Here is a 20,954-nt window from a genome sequence, read left to right on the forward strand (position 1 = left end):
ATCAGGAGAGATGAAGCCAAGGCATGGCGGCCATATACCTGGCCGTCATCTGAGGTTTGCGGCAGGAGGCCACTAACATGGATATTCTGGAGTCTATGGTGGGTTGGGTGGGGTGCTGGGCCATTGGCTGATTCTCTTCCAGGGGAGATGTTGACTAGGTCTCTGTGTGAGAGTGTGCACAGGCTGTGGAGGTGAGAGAGGAGCATTAAGGTTCACAGCCCACAGCGCCATGCCCAGCACATTCACACAGAAATGAGCTGAGAATCCGTTTCCCATGCGGCTAGGGTCTGTCGTCTCTGGAAGCTTTGTCTCTCTCTGGTGATTGACTCTCGACTTCTCTTTTAAATAAGCAACAAAATCCAAGCCAGCTGCCCGTTACAGTGAGCCATCTTGACATCAACCTGACAGGACTGAGGGGCCCCCAGGAGATTGTCAAAGTGCACCCCTGGGTGCATCAACCAGGGTGTGTTCAAAGCCCATTAGATCATAAGCACTCTGACCTAATCAATGGCTTAATCGGTTGATGGATTCCGATTTCAAAGAGACGGTTGAGCAGCAGGAGAACTGCAGCAGGTGGGGCCTGCTCGAACAGAGAAAGCATTAAGGGTGTGTCCTCGGGGGCCTCGTCTAGTCCCTGGCCCCCCTCCTGTCATGGCTCCATCCTGCTTCCTGTCCTCAGTGTCTTGAGATCTTCTACATGTCACTGCTACTATGAGTGATAGGGCCAAGTGGTCAGAGATGGAAACTTCCAGAACCACGATCTGAAGTAAATTCTTCCTTCATTGAGCTGTTTCATTGCTGCAGCCAAAGGCACATGGACCGTGTGGATGCGCCTAGACAGGGCACACGCTCACCGTGTGAAGACACCATTACTACTATACCGCCTCTCTAGCCAATGTCCGTCCCCAGCTCATAAAAGACTGTCCCTGGGTTCCACGGCTTCCCCAGGCCTGAGGGTTTTACCTCAGTGCCTGTCCCTACAGATGGAAGCTAGTCCCTATGTACTGACTGCAGCCATCTGCCACCAGGGTGGGTCTCTGGCCTGCAGGACTCCTGGCCTAGCTGGAGCCTCCATCTTCACTTGTTTTGATGGTTTGTATATGCTTGGGCTTGTAACACTATTAGGAGGTATTTTATCATGGTGTCTTATCGCAGCAATAGCAAAGCAAGCAGTGCAGACTCAGTAGCACTCATGGCTACTGTGGTAGCAGGGATGTGGCGCTGGTCACCAAGATCTCACTAGAAGAGGAAGCAGAGATGCTGGGCTGAGAGCAGGGTGGGGCTGGGAGCACGGTAGGGCTATGAACCATAAGATCCTCTTCCTCCATCGAGGCCTCATTTCTTGAAGGTTCCACAACCTCCCAAGACAGTGCCACCAGCTGGGAGTCAAGTGTCCAAATATGAGTCTCTGGGGAACATGTCTGTTTACCAAGAAGAGGCTCTCCTTGTAAGCAAGTGGCGAGCAGGACACACACTTGTACTGTGGATTTGGGAATGTGGCTATCTCAGCATTTCCTCAGTTAGTAGTAGGAAAATGGTGCCATTGAAAATTCTGAGAGTCCCATAAAAGGCAGGATTGACCAAAGGCGCCATGAACCATGTAGATACACCTAGCACATAGCACACGCTTCCTGTGTGTGAGACGCTATCACTACTATACCACCCCTAGCCTATGTCCCCTCCCCAGGTCATAAGAAGCTGTCACTGGGTCCCACAGCTTCCCCAGGTCTGAGGGCTTCACCTCAGTACCTGTCCCTACAGATGGAAGCTATCCCGTATATACTGAGCCCCCTGTCACCTGAAGCCTGGGGGATGAACATCTCATCCAGCCATAACTTCTTGGTGACTTACTCCAACCCACAGAGGCAGGGTAGGTTGGAAGTGCCCAGATAAGTCAGACCAAACCATCTCAGCCCCAGAGAAAGGAGGCATTTGAGAGGCCTCCCCCGCCCCACTCTCTCATGGGCATCACAATGGAATGGAGCAGCCCTGAGCCAGCATGGATGCCCAATGCCATGAGCATGGGAGCTGTGTGATAGAGACCGACTGGGGCATGCTCCTTGGTTGAACCTGTCTGGAGTCAATAGTGCTAATAGATGCTGTGTGGGGAAAGTTGGGGCACTTGCAGGCATGGAGGTTGACAAGTGTCTTAGGGTTTTACTGCTGTGAACAGACACCATGACCAAGGCAACTCTTGTAAGGACAGCATTTAACTGGGGCTGGCTTCCAGGTTCAGAGATTCAGTCCGTTATCATCAAGGCGGGAACATGGAAGTGTCCAGGCAGGCATGGTGCAGGAGGAGCTGAGAGTTCTACATCTTCATCTGCAGGCCTCTAAGAGAAGACTGACTTCCAGGCATCTAGGACCAGGGTATTAAAGTACACACCCACAGTGACACACCTACTCTAACAAGGCCACGCTTCCTAAACCTACCCAAACAGGGTCACCAACTGGAGACTATCTAAACATTGAAGCCTACTGGGGACATGCTCATGTAATCTGCCACAGTGCCTGTCCAAGGGAGGCAGCCGTGGTGGATTGTATCCCTTAGATGACCCAGGACAAATCTCTCTTTAAGTAACTTATTTCAGCTATTTTTTCCACCAATATTTTGAGTCCCATTGTTACTGAACTTGAGGTCACAGTCTGCACTCTAAGAAGCCAAGCTCAACCACCCATCCTCAAGAAGCAGTTAAATGCCCAAATTAATCGTTTAAAAAAAAAAAAGGAAGGGAGAAAGGAAAGGATGGAAGGAGAGAAAGAAGAAAGGGAAGTGTATTCAATGTGGCCACATTGGGAGGAGGGATGAAGACAATGGCCACTCCTCATGTCCTTCATCATGGTCCTCACATGATGGTAAGGTTTACATAAGTGGCCAGTAATTCACCATCACTGTGTGAACAGGAATTCTCGGAGGGAGGCAAGCTCCCCCTCTAAAAGGCAGCAGGCTTCAGCCTTTTCCTCTTCTTAGCATGAGATTCCTGGAGGGTTCCAGTTTCTTGTGGTCTGTTATTTCGATAGTCTGATAGGACTGTCTTAGTTAAGGTTTCTATAGGCGACAAAGCACCATGACCAAAGGCAACCTGGGGAGGAAAGAGTTTACTTGGCTTACACTTCCCTGGCACTGTTCATCAAAGAAGGAAGTCAGGGCAGAAACCTGAAGGCAGGAGCTGATGCAGAGGCCATGGAGGGGTGCTGCTTCCTGGCTTGCTCCCCATTGTTGCTCAATCTGATTTCTTATAGAACCCAGGACCCCTAGCCCATGGACAGGACCACCCACACAGGCCGAACCCTCCCCTTTCAATCACTAATTAAGAAAAATGCCCCACCGTCTTGCTCGCAGTCCGGTCGTAGGGAAGAATCTTTGGTACTGAGGAGACCTCTTTTCTGATAACTCAAGCTTGTGTCAAGTTGACATAAAACTATCCAGCACACAGATCAAGGGTCGGTGTCTCTTTAGTAAATCTTTCTCTCTTGCATTAGTTCCCTCCATCCTGTGGGCCACTATCCAAAGCACGTGGCTTCTACATTCACGGGGAGGGGCTGTGCATGGATGTCAGTGTAAGCATTGTATGTGCGAGACAGCATGCATAGAGAACATGCAAGTGAACTTGCATGTGTGCAGCTAGACCACCAGGAACACACCGTGCCGTTGCCACTGCGGTCAGGACACTGCTGTATGCCAACTTCCGTGAGCCCTGGGCTCCTTTAAACTATTAGTTGAAGTTTACCCGATGACTTCCTGGATAGATGGGAGCGTATTTGACCCTATGGTTTTTATTATTCCCTTGTGATTTTAAAGGGCAGCACTCCAAACCTGGTGACCAGCTGGGGTTGCTGACCACAGGGCTGAGAAACTGCCAGCCGGGCTGAAGTGTGAGCACTCACATGAGCTGCTACTTGCGACCAAGTCAGACCAGTTCCAGCAGAATCCCTGCAGAGTGGCACCATTCATTCTGAGACCTGTGGGTGGGCTCCTAAGTCATCCTGCATGGGAGATGAAGCCAGAATTCAAGAGTCAGACATCACATACCAATGAGGCCAAATGTGGCATCCTGGCATCCTCTGTTTCCCATCTTTAAACACAGGTGGGATGAACTAGGAAACCCCAGGGATGCAGATGTACAGAGAGACCTCAAAGGGACGCAGAGCACAGCAGTGTGGCTTCAAAGATTGCTTCCTGGGCCTCATAGCCCCATACTGGACAATGGGGATGTGCTTTGTGAAGTCCAGGCAGGGAAATCCCCCCCTTCCCATGTGGAGCCCTCCTGTCTTTGTGGCTTCCCCTGATTATGGAAGAGGCAACAGTTCTGGAGATCAAGGCAGACTGAGAAAGGGATGCTATTCAAGAGCACTGATACAGACTAAAGATGGCCCAGTGTTTAAGATGGCTCTTGCTGAGAACCTGAGTTTGGTCTCTAGCATACATGTGGCACCTCACAATTCCCTGTAAGTCCAGTTCCAAGAACCGGACACCCTCTTCTTGCCTCCATGGGGTACTTAGATACATGCAGGCAAAACACTCATAAACACAAATCTAAAAAATAAAGAGAGTTAAAACAACAAACCGAAAGCAAGCATCGCTAGAACCTCAGAGGACAGGCAGTGTGCTTTGTCCCACGTTTCTCATTCATAGGAAATGAGCGCAGATTGCACCGGGGACTAATCTCACTGAGGCAAGCCGCTCCTGCAGGAATTCCAGGCGCCTCCACACCTGTGCTGTGTATATGAGACTGTGACTGTGGGCAATTCTTCCTCCCCCTATATGGAAGCCAGGTCCATAAGTACCAGCAACGGGCAGCAGGAAGCCACCTGCAGCGGATATTCACTGGCAACTCACAGGGGCCTGATTTCACAGGGATGGCTGACTGACAGCCAAGTGTCTCCCTAGGTGGGCTACTCCTGCACCGTTGTGCTGCCCACAAGAGTCTAGGGTGCTGCTGAGACTACTAGGAAGAGTGTCTTGTCCCACCCAACGATGTGAGCATTTATCCTGCTTCCACTCCGTGGAGGGAGCAAGGAAGGTAAGGAGCACCCATTTCCCTCAGATTGTGGGGCAGGAAGGTGGAAGACATTGTGAGTTATGCATGCTGGGTAAATCTTACCAGCACAGCCTAGGCCCTGAGCCAGGGAAAAGTGTTGCCTTCTGTTTGGTGTGAGCCTTCTGTGTCCCTCCTAGTGCGGTAGTCTAGAGCCCTTTCACGGAACTCCTAAGACATTGGCAAACAAGTACACAGGTCTCCCAACAGGAATGAGAAACAGGGGTTAAGCTGGAGGTGAAACTCAGGAGATAGGAGAGGAACGGGGGAGGGGAGGGGAGAAGAGAAAGGGGAGAAGTTATAGGAAGGGGGCCTGTATGGGTTCAGCTCCTGCAGGAAGCTGCTTCACAGGAGGTGGCCTGAGACCATGCCTGCCAGGCAGCAGAATCAGGAAGAAAGGAAGGGTTCTGCAGTAATATCACAACATTGGACACAGAGGATGCTCTGTGAGAGCTCTGGAGACAGAAGGAGCGAGCGAGGGTGCAGCCTACACGCCCTCTCACTCACCTGTCATGGGAAATGGCTACCCTAAACTTTGTAAGCAAATGGTTTTTGCAAGCACAATGCCCAGGGAAGGGCTCAGCCAGAAATGCCAACCAAATCCGGTTCCCACTGCTGGTGTGAAGCACCCGTCCATGAAGGATCTGGGTGGGTAGCCACGTTGTCTACTACAGCAAGGCTGTCCCTGGGGTGGTGACCCAGGCCAGCTCCTCTGTCACACCGGGTCCCTGCATCCGTCCTGCTTTACTTGAGCAGGTGCCAGGCGCTGGTGCAGCAGGCCAGTATCGACTGCTTGCAAGGGAGACATCAATAAAGCGTTGCAATGTTAGGGCCAGGCTCTGCCCCCTGCAGACGGCTGGAGCTGCAGAGTGGTACTCTATTCATGATGCTTTGATTTCTCAGGCTCTGGGGACCCTGACTTTGAAAGATTGAGGTGTGACGTTGGCACTCTATGCTACACAAGCATGGCTCCCTTTCAGAGCAGGTTTTAGCCACCAGAGTCCACACCCAGTCAGTCCTTTAAAATCAAATACATACTCTGATGGTGGGGGAGGGAGACCTTAGGAAAAGAAGACCCAAGACATCCCACTGTTGACAGGGAGGCACAGGCTGTGCAGTGCACTTCACAATGTACCCTGGGCTGGGTGAGACATCCGCTGTACCTGGACAGTGCTTGTCCAGTACTGGACACGTATTGTACCTGGTCCCAGCTTGGACAGCAGACTCCTTACAAGGCTTCCTCCTGTCCATCAGCTATCTAGCTAGTGTGGGTGGTGCTTGGGCTGTTGGTCCTTTAAGCTGTACCTCAGTACTTTCCACCACACCGAGTTGGCACAGGGGCATAGTTCAGCCTGGCTCCTTTTCAGACTAAGCAGGATAGCCTGCAGCTCATCCAAGCCTCTCTGGGGTGTTACTGAGAGATGGGGTTGCCTTGTGTGTCGCTGTCCTCATGTTGGTCCTGATCAGGGTTGTGCTGTGCAGAACTGTGGCATTCAGTGATGCCGAGGCTCTTGGGTGCAAGAGGGTGGTACCCAGAAGGCTCCCGTCTCCATGGTGACAGGGCTCCTGGAGGTGAGGCTGTAGCCCTCTTTCTAGCTCCCCGTGTTTACCTTGGCAGGCTCTGCAGCCCAGAGCTTCTGCTCCCTTTACAGAGAGTCCAAGGAGTTCTAACTCAGCTCTGAGTCATAAGCGGAGCATAGGGTAAAACTGTTTAATCCGCGTTGTCAGGGGTGGAGAAGATCTGTTCCTTTAGCTTTATTTCTGCAGAAGGTGTTGTCAAATGTGCCGCTGGTTCATACATGGGAAATATATTTTGCTCAGACATTTTTCACCTGCTGCCAAGGAGCTGGCTTCGGCGGGTACCCATTGTCTGCTCGCTTGCTATAATCCATTTATCTGGCGTGCGTGTGGGAGCACCGGGGCCGCGCTAGAGCACCGCTGGAATTAAGTATGAATTAAATGTACCATTAAAATAAAGTGTTATCACGAGCATTTAATGAGTTTTATTCTTTAACGGTTCCGTTTTGCGGTTCTTGCTGCCCAGACAGCTCTCTCCTTCATTTGCTCCCAGTAGATCTCCAAGCAGAGTCTGTCCTCTTACCTTCCAAGCGGACGTCATTCTTCTTGCTTCCCAGGAGCAACGGTGGCCTTGAACCTCTGCTGGAGCCATGAGTTTGTTCCGTATCAGGATGAGAGTAACAGGAGCCAGTGTGATTGCTTTGAAAGAGGTTAAAAGGACCGAGGGGCTAAAAATTCCTTCAGAGATAAGATACGTGTACACGTGTGCAAAGAAGAATAAGTGTACTCAGGGAAGAGGGGTGTGGTCAAGGTCCTCCACAGAAAACACAAGACAAGCCTCCGCAGGTCCCCAATCTTCAGTGTACCAAATCCTGTTGGTTTTACTTTACGCTTTATTCTCCCGTTCCCTACTGTCTGTTTTGCTCTGGCTTCCATCTCAGAGGTGCCGGTGTGCTGTGGAGACCCCGTGGCTATGCTAGTGTTTGAATTTCTGGTAACAGGGGAAACAGATTGGTGACTTCCAGATCTTGAGCTGAGTGACTTGGAGAAAGGATACTGTTTGCAGAGAGCCCGTAGGGAGGTGAGAACAGGGACAGGAAGGGGTGACTGAGTCTTACTTGGACATGCTGTACACATGGGTTTTTAGGGAAAGCCCAGGAGAGCCTGGGTCTGGAGTATGAGCTGGGGGTGGGGTGGAGAAGAGGTAGCCTGGAATGACTTTTCATTCCATTGGTGCCAGGCCCAGGTGAGGTGAGACATGGCTATGCCTCCATCTCTGTGTATAGAGTCAGTATCTTATGGAAAAGTCTGGCAAATGCTAGCCTGCCCCTGGGTACTGTAGTTACTGCTATCCTGGACTTCTCTGGTCACAACACATCTGCTCTTGTGGTAATGCTCTGGGTCTTCTGCATATGCCAACCTCAGAAAGGCTTTTTATCCCTCTAGAGCCTCCTGGTGGGAGACTGAGTGGCATTTCTTGCGTTACCTACCATCAAGAGGATGTTCCTCCCTACTCAGTCTCCCCAGCTTCCTAGCCCTGGAGACCCTGTCTGCAACACGTGACTCTGTGCCTGGCACAGGTACTCTTGCTTCAGAGGTAACTCTAATGCCCACCTCATGTCCATCCTTAGTGGATCCTAGCAGGGGACAAGGCATGTCCATCTTTGGGGGATGTTCATCAGGCATCTAATAGTCTGGGAATCACTTCCTGGGTCACAGCTGTGCTGGAGATTCCATTTTCTATTCAGGGCATGAGTGATAACCCCATCTCCGGTCACTTCCTGGAGCCACAGAGCTGTGCTACCTGAAACCTGGAAGGTGACCTGCTGAGAATGTTTCAGTCATAGGGTGTGGTGGCCAGTGGGCCCACTCTCATGTGCCAGGTATTTCAAGCCATTCCAAGAGGCCTCTGGACATCACCACAAGCAGATGATAGAAGGCTCCTCAGCCAGTTGTGCACAGCATCTGAGCCAGCAGGCAGCATCTCCAAGCCAGCTTCAGGGCCAGCACAGGTGGCTGCTCATACCCGGCCTCCCTATACCTGGCTTCCTGGCTGCCATCGCTCTCCATGCCTGGGAGCCCTGGTTGGCTCCTGGGGCCATTGCTCTAGGTCTTGCATGGAGCTAGTCAGACCATGGGCAGGGATCCCAGCAAAGCCCCACCTGGCCTCTCTTCAACTGATGCTGAGCAGACAGTGCTGACTTCAGAGAGCAGGAGATTCATTTTCCAGACTGTAGGAAAATATCCAAGAGCAAGAGAAAGCTCTCTGAGTGCCCAACATGGGCAACGAACCTCAGGCAGGCTTGAAGAAGATGGAGCCTGTCCTCTGGCGGGGGGGGGGGGGCTTGTTTCCTGCTGTTCTTTGCTTGGATGGCTGAGGACACACAGAGGAGGCGGGGACATCCATCCAAAGCCGCTGGCTTATTTACAGGGAGCTTCAGAGCAGCTCAGGGAGGGCTGACGCCACTTGCATATTAAAACGGAGATGGCAATTAACTACCAAAATAAGACATTTTTATAACGCTTTTATTGAAGTTTTAATGAACAAATAAAGAAACAGGGAAATCTGCATACGCCTTGCGAGCCATATAAAAATGACTAAATCAAGATGAAATGCAGGAACCAGCAACACCTCAACTTCCATGTTCTTCCAAATTACTAAGTGCAGGCTGTTGGGCCCATGGACACACACGCTCTTAACTCAGAGGGAGAGAGGTGGAGAAAGATGGGAAAAGCCTTTCTAGGATACGGTGAGACCCAAGGGAAGGTGGAGCCACCGAGGACCACTGGCAAAGTCCCCAGAGCAGTCAGGGACAGTGGCAGCTGTGACTGGCAAGCAGCCCGGCATCTCTGCAGAGGCTCCAGGAGCTACCTGTGCTCAGGGCCAAAGGAGCTGCTGAGGGTTCTTGGGCCTCCACTCAGAGACACAGAGAGACATCTGGGACACGAGTCCATGCCAGGGGCATAGAGCTCAGTGTGTGTGGATAAGCACGATGCTTACTGAGCCCAGCGCACTTGTCAGAAGGGTTTGTGCGGAACAGGAAGCAGGCATGAGGACGCAGAGGCCAGATGAGGCTGGCATAAACCGAGGACACACTGAAGATCTCAATGAGAGGGGTTGGGTGGGGTGGGGGGTGGCAGGAGGACAGCGGTCAGTCATCTTTGGGTTGATGAGGTTCTGGTTATCTGTTCTTTTGTTTGTGTTTGAGACGGGGTCTTATGTAGCCACAGATGACTGAATGTCTGATCCTCCTGCCTCTGCCTTCAAGGGCTGGGATTATGGGGGTGCAGCTGTCTACCAGTATTATGTCCTGCTGGGCACTGAACTTAGGGCTTTGCAAACACTAGTAAAGTGCTCCACCAACTGAGCCACACCCCAGCCCAGAAGCATGCGTTAGTGACTCGTTCCTTTCCATTTTGGGGAAAGGGAGCTGATTTACTTCCACGAACAGTGAGCGCCCCGCTCAGCACGACCCATCGGACACACCGCGCACGTTACCAGCAGCGACTCCCGATACACAACGCACAAATCGGTTTACAATCACACCTCCACTTTATTACAACTAATTTAAAACTCATATCGCCACTCCCCTCCCCCCACATGATTTAATCTTCTTCTTTGAAAAAAAAAATCAAGGAATCTGATCCAGGGCCATTTTTCTCAATTAAAATTTGTGATTACATTTCTGTGCTTTGGAGGCTGAGCTCTTAGTGGGGCCTGGCATATAATTGAACTCTTCCTAAATGGCTGACACCAGTCGCCCTATAAATTAACAGATGGTGCAGGGAGATCTCCTGGCTTCCTCCTTGCTATGTTTTAAAGGTTTGATTTTATAATAGGAGTTTTGAGTCCAAGCCAGGAACCCCTCCACCAGCAGCATGAGAGCTCATTCCACTTCACAGTTCCTGAAACTGGCCATGTGCATTTCCACCCAGTGAGGTCTGGGGCTCAAGAACAATGTCCCAGTCGCCTCCCAGTGTAAGCACACGTGTTGGCAGATTCAGACCTTACACTGGTGTGGGTGGGTCTTTGTGTGTCTCTGTGTGTGTCTGTGTGTGTCTATGTGTATGTGTGTTCTCTGGGTGTATCGGTATGTATGTGTGTCTGTGTGTGTGTCTGTGTGTGGTGTGCCTCTGTGTGTGGTGTGTCTGTGTAGGCATCTGTGTATTTGTCTCTGCATGTGTGTGTATATGTCTCTCTCTCTATCTGTGTCTGTGTGTGTCTATGTATATGTGTGTCTGTGTGCCTCTGCAGACCTTAGGCTGGTGTGGGTGGGTGGGTCTTTGTGTGTCTATGTGTGTGTCTGTGTGTGTCTATGTGTGTATGTCTGTGTGTGTCTGTGTCTGTGTCTGTGTCTGTGTGTGATGTGCCTCTGTGTGTGGTGTGTCTGTGTAGGCATCTGTGTATTTGTCTCTGCATGTGTGTGTATATGTCTCTCTCTCTCTGTGTCTGTGTGTGTCTATGTATATGTGTGTCTGTGTGCCTCTGCAGACCTTAGGCTGGTGTGGGTGGGTGGGTCTTTGTGTGTCTATGTGTGTGTGTCTATGTGTGTATGTCTGTGTGTGTCTCTGTGTGTGTCTGTGTGTGTCTATGTGTATGTGTGTGTCTCTGGGTGTATCTGTATGTATGTGTGTGTGTCTGTGTATGTGTCTGTGTATTTGTCTCTGCATGTGTGTGTATGTCTCTCTCTCTATCTGTGTATGTCTATGTCTATGTGTGTCTGTGTGCCTCTGTGTGTGGTGTGTCTGTGTATGTGTCTGTGTATTTGTCTCTGCATGTGTGTGGAGAGAGAGAGAGAGAGAGAGAGAGAGAGAGAGAGAGAGAGAGCGAGCAGAGTTCATCCTTAGGTGTTGTTATTCCTCAGGATCCATCCACCACCACAAGTCTCTTACTAAGACATGAGGCTTGCCCTTTAAGCCAGGCTAGCTGGCCAGTGAGCCCCGGGTCCATCTATCTCCACTTCTTTCAGTACTTGGACTACAAGTGCCAACTGAACTCTGGGATATTTTTTAATGTGTATACTGATCAAAATCAGCTCCTCACACTTACATGAGCCATGTGCCTAGTCTAGATTCCGACCTTAGGATCAGTGGGATTTGGTGCTGGATGGTGCTGAAAGGGAGTGTGCAGCCAGTGACCACCCAGAGCCTGGGACACAACTCACAACTCACAGTGTACTCACTGGCATTGGGCTCCAATCTGGCCAAGGTTGGTGGGAACCCTCAGCCTCTGAGCTCCTGTCACATGCTCACTGGGCTGTCCAAGTTGACAAGGTCTCAGAGATAGAAAATGAAACTATGTAACCAACCACAGCCTGTTACTCCCTAGCTGTTACTATCCACACAGTGTCTGCATTGATTTAAAGCTCACAGGAGGGAGGGATAGTTAATTATAAACACAGTATGGGAACGAATGAGGCCAAGCATCCTCAGAGCTTGAGAGCTCCTAGGTTCTTGCACCTGTCTCTCGATTCCCCAGTGAAGCTGTTTCCCACTTGTACCCTTTGTACTTGAAATGTCTTCTTAGCTAAGGTGTGTTGAGGTCAGGCAGGCAGCAGAAGGGCACAGCCACAAAAGGCACTGAGTACCAACCTAAGAAAATAAACAAGGGTGGATCAGGGGCCAACTGTTGGAGCCAGAAGCCCAGCTTTGTCCTGCCTTGATCCAGGTTGGGGACTATGGTGCGGCCTTCTCCGTCAGGTGTTGGCTAGGCTGTGCAGATGGGATGCACCTGCAGTGTGCATAACTGAAGGTAGCAAGTGGGATGTGCCAATACACGGTGGCAAAATAGCTATCGTGCTCATCAGATCGGTTCCGCCTACTTGTGAGAGTCACTTACCACAGGGCTTGTCGACTGTTAGCTCAGTCCCTGTTTGTTGCTGTGAAGAGATGTGCAAGCCAAGGAGATGCTTACAAAAGAAAACATTCAACTGGGAGCCAGCTTACATTTTCAGGTTGGGAGCTGGCTTATGTATTCAGAAGGTTAGTCCCTGATGGGCATGGCAGGGGGTGTGGCAACATGCAGGTAGGCATGATGCTGGAGCAGTAGCTGAGAGCTTTACATCCCGATGTCCTCTGGGGAGGGGGAGAGAGAGAGAGACAGAGAGAGAGAGACAGAGACAGAGACAAAGAGAGAGAGAGAAACAGAGAGAGAGAGAAACAGAGAGAGACAGAGAGAGAGAGAGAGAGAGAGAGAGAGAGAGACAGACAGAGACAGAGACAGAGACAGAGACAGAGACAGAGACAGAGAGACTGGGTCTGACATGGTCTTTCAAAGCCTACTCCCAGTGAGACACCTCTCCCAGTAGGGGCAAACTTGCTAATCTTGCCACACAATTCTGCCCCCTGGTGACTAAGCATGCAACTGTAAGAGCCTATGAGGGCCATTCTCTTGCACATCACCCCACTGCTGACGGGTTCTCATAGAAGAAGGGCATGAGGAGGTCATTGTACCCTCACCTGAGTTTCCAGCTGCCCCCCCCAGCCATGTGTATAGATGTCTGCCCTAATAGCCCATGGCCTCTATGTCTCAAGAAGGCTGGAACGTATAGGCTGGGGAAGGACATTGCAGGGGGCACCTATGCTCCTAGCATTGACCCCCAACACATACTCAGTAAAGAAGACCAATGCCTCATCAATTCCCTAGAGTGTACTCTGGTTTGGAACCTTATGAGGTAGACAGTGGTCTTTCCAAGAGGAATGATCCCATAGGCTGCTCCCATATTTGTATGCTTCGTCACCAGGGAGTGGAACTGTTTGGGAAGGATTAGTAGATTTGACCTTTTTGGAAGAGCTGTGTCATTAAGAGGTGAGCTTTGAGCTTTCCAAAGCCCATATCAGGCCCAGTCTATCTACATACAGTATAAATACCTGTGTGTGTGTGTGTGTGTGTGTGTGTGTGTGTGTGTGTGTGTGTGTATGTGTCCCAGGGAAGTTCTCACAACACATACGCACATACTATCCCTGTCCTCAAGGTTGCCTCCTGGCCTGCAACCAAATATGTCCTTTGAGATTTGGGGGCCTCCAGAAGACTGGATTGCTACATAAAATATGCATACCCTAATAACCATGAAATTTGGAAGAGCCTTCAGTAGTTTTTAGCATAAGTATGCTGCCTACAGGATGTACTTGAATCGAATTGTTTGTTTGAATTTTAAGTTAAAATTTAATTCAAAAATCTTGCGGTTTTTATTTGCTAACTCAGGTAGCCTCAGGGGGGCAGTGTGGCCTTGGGCACTTAGCCAAGTCACTTCTTCCTGCCCAGCCTCTGGGGACGTTTGTGGACTAAGGATGAACAGGACGGCTTTGATCAGTTACTTTGTTGCAATAAGATAAGCAAATGGGAAAGTAAGTAGCACGCCCACCCACCAGAACTGCCAGGTTCTGCCCCTTTGGGGCTGTGCTGTAGGGTTTGAGCAGGAGGGAAGACCCAAGGCCATCAGGCTTTGGGCTACCTTCTGACCACCTTGGGATACCTAGGGACAAGAGCCTAGGACAATCTTTTGCTCTGGTCCCCAGGCTTCCCTTGCTAATGGTGGACAGTACAATAGAGTCACATGAGAATCCAGGGAGCCTGAAGTGTAATTGAATGACCAAAGGGGTGGTGGGAACATTGCTGTCTTAGGGCTTAGTTAGTCATTGCTGTGACGAGACACCCTGGTCAAGGCAACTCTTATAAAGGACAACATTTAATCCTAGGCCTGGCTTACAGTTTCAGAGGTTCAGTCCATTATCATCATGATGGGAAGCATGGCAGTGTCCATGCAGACATGGTGCTGGAGAAGGAGCTGAGAGTTCTATATCTTCATCCAAAGGCAGGCAGGGGACTGTCTTCTGCAGGCAGCTAGGAGGCTCTAATTCCACACTGGGTGGAGGCTGAGCTTAGAGACCTCAAAGCCTCCTACACATCCTTCAATAAGGTTGCACCTCCTCCAACAATGCTACAGCTACTGATGCCGCATCCCAGGGGCCAAGCACTCACACACATGAGTCTATGGGGACCAAATCTATTCAAACTACAATTGTGTAGCTAGAGCTGTAGCACAGAGAGGCAATGGAGGAGGGTTGGGAGTGAAGGAGAGGGTTGTGTGGTGGAAGCAGGATCTCCCTGGCTGTGGGAGTGGGAGGGGGGAAGCTAAAGGTAAAAGTGGGGTGGGCAGGCTGTTGAGGGAGGTACTAAGAAGGGTGAGTGTGTCTAGTTCAGATCCCCCCTCACACACACATGCACCCTGACCATCTATCCTCATGAAATTCTATCATGCTTAGTATATAGCCTATGGACAGTACAAAGAAAAATTAAGTAAAGTAAAATACTTTAAGTAAAGGAAAAATAGTGCAACCCAACAGAATGAAAATAGAATTCCTCGATCACACTTTTATTGATTTGGAAAGCTGAGAGAAAAAAAAAATTAAGAAAGCCAAAGACCTTGCTGCAATCAGTGTTTCCCTCCATGTGTTTTAAAGTTTACAGAAAGGGCTTCTTGGTGTTTGTTGTTTTCTTTCTCTTTCTCTCTTTTAAGACAGGGTCGGGCTGGAGAGATGGCTCAGTGGTTAAGAGCACTGACTGCGCCGGGCGTGGTGGCGCACGCCTTTAATCCCAGCACTCGGGAGGCAGAGGCAAGCGGATTTCTGAGTTCGAGGCCAGCCTGGTCTACAGAGTGAGTTCCAGGACAGCCAAGGCTACACAGAGAAACCCTGTCTCAAAAAAAAAAAAAAAAAAACAAAAAGAGCACTGACTGCTCTTCCAGAGGTCCTGAGTTCAATTCCCAGCAACCACATGGTGGCTCACAGCCATCTGTAATGGGATCTGATGCTCTCTTCTGGTGTGTCTGAAGACACAGACAATGTACTCATACAAATAAAATGAATAAATAAATCTTAAAGAAAAAAAAAGGCAGAGTCTACCTGTATAGCTCTGGCTGGCCTGGAACTCCCTACACAGACCAGGGTCTTGAACTCACAGATTTCTCTGCCCCTGCTCCTGCCCCTCACTCTCTGCTTCCCCTTCCCCTCCATCTCCCCTTCCCCTTCCCCTGCCCCTTTTGCCTCTGCCTCCCCTCCTGAGTGCTGAAATTAAAGGTATGAGTCACCGAGGGTGGCAGGCTGTTGTATTTTTTTGTTGCTATAACAAAATGCTTGACAAATGCAACCTGAAAAAGGAAGGGTTTCCTTCGCTCACAGGTCAGGGATGCAGTCCATCCTGGTGAGGAACTCATGACAGCAGAAGCCTGAGCAGTGTTCACATCGCACCTGTAGTCAGGCATGAGGGACACGAATGCTAGCACGCAGACCACATCTTACTTAGTTGGAGACTCCTGATGATGGGACGGTGCTGCTCACATTCAGGATGAGTCTTCCCTGCAGTCTAAAACCTCTCTCACAGACACATGCATGCCCGTGTGTCTCCAGGGGTCATGATTTCATCAAGTGAGCAATGGAGATAAACCACCTTCCTCTTTCAGCTTTTATCTTTTTGTTCCTGTGGAATTGTGTGTGTGTGTGGTGTGTGTGTGTGTGTGTGTGTGTGTGTGTGTGTGTGTGTAAACACTGAGATCAAAAGTTTCACTTTGTCTCACTTAGAGCAATTTCACATGATTTTCTTTCCATGACAGTGAGCATGTATTGCCTGCAAATCTTCATACACACGCCTACACATACACACACATACACACAAACATGCACACACAAACATACACATACACCTTTACACGCACACATCAGCTTCACACACATATACACACATGCCTGCATACACCCCTATACCCCAAACCACACAACTTCACATACATATATTCACATTCACTCACACACACACCAACACACATATATTAAACACACACTTTACATGCACGCACACACACACACACACACACACTGGGCGTGCATGAGAACTGGTTTGTCTTTGAGTTCTAGAAAATGTAAGTGTACATTTGTAGAGCAGCATCCATGGCACCCAGGCAGGACACTGGTGACCAGCAGATGTTGGTCTGGGCCAACATGGTGCTGGGCCAGAGTGTAAATGCCATTGGAGCGGGGATGGGCACACCCTTCCCAGACGTCATTATCTTGTCTCCATCATGAATGCTTGGTGGGCACTTTAGACACGAGCTTCTCAGGCCATAAGTCAGTGGCCATGGTCCCTTCTGGTATGGCTGGGCATCACTCAGGCAGGAGTGGCAGGGTGGGGCGGGGACTTCAGTGAGAACACTTGAATGCTTTTACCAGAGTTTAAAAATCTATCTGTTGGCTACACAGCCTCTCACCTTGTATTGTTTGTTTATTATAATCCTATCTCCTTAAACATTTCAGGAAGAAACCCAGGTCTTCCAAGCACTTATTCAGTCCCACTGCTGAATTCACTGTGATTTGGGTTCATTTCGCTGCTGCCCTGGAGATTGCTCGCTCGCACTTGTGCATACCAGGCAGACCTTCTGCTGATGGAGCCATGCCCCAGCCCTCTCTTTGCTTTCTATTTGTACTGGCTCTCAGCTCACTCTCTTGTTTTATTCTGTTGGCGACCCTGGCTGGTGGGATGCTGTTGCTCACATTTGGGGTGGGTCTTCTCGCTTCGGCCAAACCTCTCTGGAAACACCCTCATAGACACACGGGCTGGTGTGTTTCCCTGGTGATTCCAAACCCCATTAAGTTGGCCAAGAAGGTTGAGCCTCACGGCTCCTTTCCCATGGTACCTTGTGCCCATTATTGGAATATTTCTTCTTCGTTTTTTTTTTTTTTTAAAGTGAAGTGGATCATGGGTAATGTTCCAGTTGACAGAGACATGGAATCCCGGAGTCAGAATGATCCCATTTAGAAACATGAGGGGTGACGTGGGAAGGGAAAGGAAGAGCCCTCATTAAAGGGGTGGTCTATTAGCAAGAGCACCCATTAATAACCCTGCTGTAGGGGAGGGGGAGGACCATTAGGTGATGATGAGCCAGGCCCAGTTCTCTCTGAAATGAGATAATTACATCCTTTAATTTTACTTCCAGAGGATCAAGGATACCTTGAAGAAACACGGGGCACGTCTGCAGAACTAAAAATAATTATACTAATGATTAGTAATGACACGTAGACATTAACCCCACCACGGGGAGGAGGGGGTACTGCACATCTGGGAATAGTGGGAATAGCAGGTGTCTTGGGGCTACCCATGTGACTGAGCAGATTCAGGAATGTGCCAGGCACTGTCCAGGAACGGTCCTCGATGCCTTCACTTCTGACCCCTTCCTAAGCCCCTCTACCATCATCCTGTAGCATAAAGGAGCCCACTCCAAGGGCTCTGGGGGATCTGCCAAGGAGCTCTCAAAACATGGTCCACACCAAGCATGAAATACAGAGTCGGCAGAGGGATATGTGGTGACCAGGGTGGGGGAGGGGTGTGTGACAGGCAACACATGGATATGCAGCGAGGCATAACGGCTCTCTATGACAGTGTGATGGTCTTACATGTCACCAGATACCCTCCCAAACCCAACCTGTGTGCAGTCTGTTGCTCTACCATCTAGGTTCCTCTTTTCTGTGACAATACTCCTCTCGGAACCTCTGAAGAGAGGAAAGTTGTTTTTTGTTTGTTTGCTTGTTTGTTTGTCTTTTTGGCTGATGTCTTCAGAGGCTTCAGTCCATGGTCACGTGCCTCCACGTGTTTGTGCAGAGCATCATGGTAGTGGGATCTGTGGTGGGCAGTTGCTTATTGCATGGCCTCCTCCAGGAAGCAGGGAGATGGGGTGCCAGCAGGCAGTGATTTCCATTTCCTCGATTTATTTCATTAACCCACAGTGAAAAAGTGGGGAACATGCAGGGTCCACAAGGCAGTTAGCTGCTGGTTCATGGCCACGTGTTAGAAGTGGGGAGGGCATGGAAGCCTGCTGTCACCAGGACAGGGGATGCCAGCTGTAGACGAGGTGAAGACAGGAATCCAGGGCGTACCTGCTGGCTTTGCTTGTGATCTGGACACAGGAGAAACAAAGCAAGGGAGACATTCATGCCAGACGTTGGCAGCCAGGTGTCTGGAGGATTCTGCCTCCTGGATCCAGGACCCAGAAGGAGCAGCTGGGACTCTAAGGAGAAGTGAGGGTGAAGGCTTGGGTCTGGACAAGTTCCGTTTGAAGAACTGTGATTGTTCTAGTGCTTAACCTGGGCTTCTAAAGCCATCCAGGGGAGTGAGCTGTCAGAGCAAGTGACAGGTCATGGTTTAGGCTGGGCCAGGGGTGGTCAGGGACAGCAGTCAAGGACCACTATGAAGGAGGATGCCAGGTTGCTGTGGCTTTTCTCAGCTGCTGTCACCATTGAGTTTGGGGCAAGCAGTGCCTATAGCCACATGTCACACCTCTAGCCACGTGACATGCCCACAGCGGCTTTTCACAGTGGAGACCTCACCTGTAGCCCTCTTTCACACCTAAGAGCATGCGCCAGGGCCACACCACACCTTGTAGTCTCAATACACACTTAGCTGGCTGCCATGTCTCCTACCATGCCCATGGGGAGTTCATAAGCACACATTCTAACTACCAGTAGGGCTTCTTGCTCATGGAGACCCTGGCATTAGCAGACTTTTTGAACTTTTTGAATCTTTCCCTGCAGATGACTAGCCAATACTGTGCAGGCTGGGGGTCCCCTCTGAGTATGGCTTCTCTCTAACGTAAGGAGAGACTCCAAGGAGCCAAGGTTTCTGCAGCATCTACCCCAGAGTGCAGCTGCCAACCCCCCTCACATGGGCAACTAAGCTGGGCCCCCTCTAGAAGTTGCCTCCAGCCTTTAGGGTCAGGCAGGCAGAAAAGAGTCGGCCCCAAGACAAGAGGCAGTCATCAGAGCTATGTCCCAGAAGATAAGAGAACCCTTACAGCAGAAGTGCTTAGTGAGGTGCAGAGACAGGCCAGCAGTTCTGTGATCTTAGCAGTCCAGCCAGAGGTCAAAGGTTACCTCTTGAAGAGTTTTGGTGGAACGGTGTGGAAGATGGGATTGGGCTTGCAAGGACAAATGGCAGACCATCTTATGTGGAAAAGTGACTATGGGGTTAGACAAGAAAGAGGGCGCATAAAGAGGGTATACAACTGGCCAGATAGGGGTTTCCAGAGAGGCACTTGGTTGTTCTGCTGCCGTCCACGTGACTGGAAGTTGTGCAAATCTATTGGGATAAAGGGCCCTCTGGTGGTTTTCCTGACAATCTAGAGTCAAGTTAGGTAGCTAAAGAAAACTAAAATCAAGGAAATGTTTGAAAATTAGCAATATATTTCATTTCTACGTTAGGTCCTGGTCCTAGAAGTGTGGAGGGAAAGTTGTCAGGGCTAGGTTCCTGGGTGCGTTCACCTGGTCCTGTGAATGTCCTGGTACTCAAGCCCCAGACTCCACCTTTGCCCGACTCTGGCTAGGCTCACAACGGTCTCTAGACTAACCTCCCAACTGTCCTGGAGAAGAAACTTGATGCTTGAGCAAGTGTTTCTGCTGTAGATGCTGAAGAACTGGGTACCTTCCTGGCACCCCTTGCATTGTTCCAAATAGCCATGGAAGAACAGTGCTTAGATGCATGGTCCTGCCCAAACAGCTCTTGGGTGGGAGCCTTGCAGAGTGGCTCAGAACGCCACAGTGTCCAGGTTCCCAGGGTTGGCCTCTGTTTGTCTTCAACCTCTCAGTGTTAGATATAAGATGGACAGGTAGCACTTGCCTGGTGGGGCTTGGGGGCTGGCTTAGTTAGGGTTTCCATTGCTGTGAAGACACACCATGACCATGGCAACCCTGATAAGGGACAACATCTAATTGGAGTTGGCTTATAGATTCTGAGGTTCAGTCCATTATCAGCATGGCAGCATATAGGCAGGCATGGCCTGGAACAGCTGAGAGTTCTACATCTTGGTTAGAAGGAAGCCAGGAGACTTGCAAAGCCTACCACCACAGCGACATACTTTCCCTAGCAGAGCCATACCTATTCCAGCAAGGCCACACCTCCTAATAGTATCACTCCCTGTGGGCCAAGCATTCAAACAGTGAGTCTATGGGGGCCAAACCTATCCAAACCACTACAGGGAGTAATGAGGTCATTGTCTTGTTGATGTATGGTAAACCCGAGTGGTACAGGATCTCCTGGAGAATCTGAGAAGGGTGGCAGGTGCCCCTGGACCAGACCTTAGTGACTGTGCCTAGAAAGCTAAACAGCATGCTTCCCTCCCTTTGGAGGGACCGCCAGGCTTTCCTGCTGTTGGTAAGGATGATCATCAGGGGCCCCACAGGGAAGGGATAGCTTTGCACTCAGCCCTCTTACGAAAGGACAAGCCACAGAGAGTGGCCACTGTGGGGACTGGGATCGCCACTTAGCTCGCAGTGCTGGGGCCTGGTGTCTCACCTGCACATGTCTGTCCCCTGTGCCTCTCTGGTGCTCTCAGAGCTCAGGAGAAGGCATCGAAT

General features: G+C 50.2%; 1 protein-coding gene and 1 pseudogene across 3 annotated transcripts in view; both read left to right on the forward strand.

Moving 5' to 3' along the window:
• Positions 1–20,954, forward strand: part of Rbfox3 (RNA binding fox-1 homolog 3) — a 424,648-nt gene that overhangs the window by 188,926 nt on the left and 214,768 nt on the right. The window lies entirely within an intron of this gene.
• LOC147001363 (uncharacterized) lies at positions 1,813–13,845 on the forward strand (annotated as a pseudogene).

Source organism: Mus caroli, unplaced genomic scaffold, assembly GCF_978045245.1.
Source record: "Mus caroli unplaced genomic scaffold, Mus_caroli_1 scaffold_13, whole genome shotgun sequence".
Taxonomy (NCBI): Eukaryota; Metazoa; Chordata; class Mammalia; order Rodentia; family Muridae; genus Mus; species Mus caroli.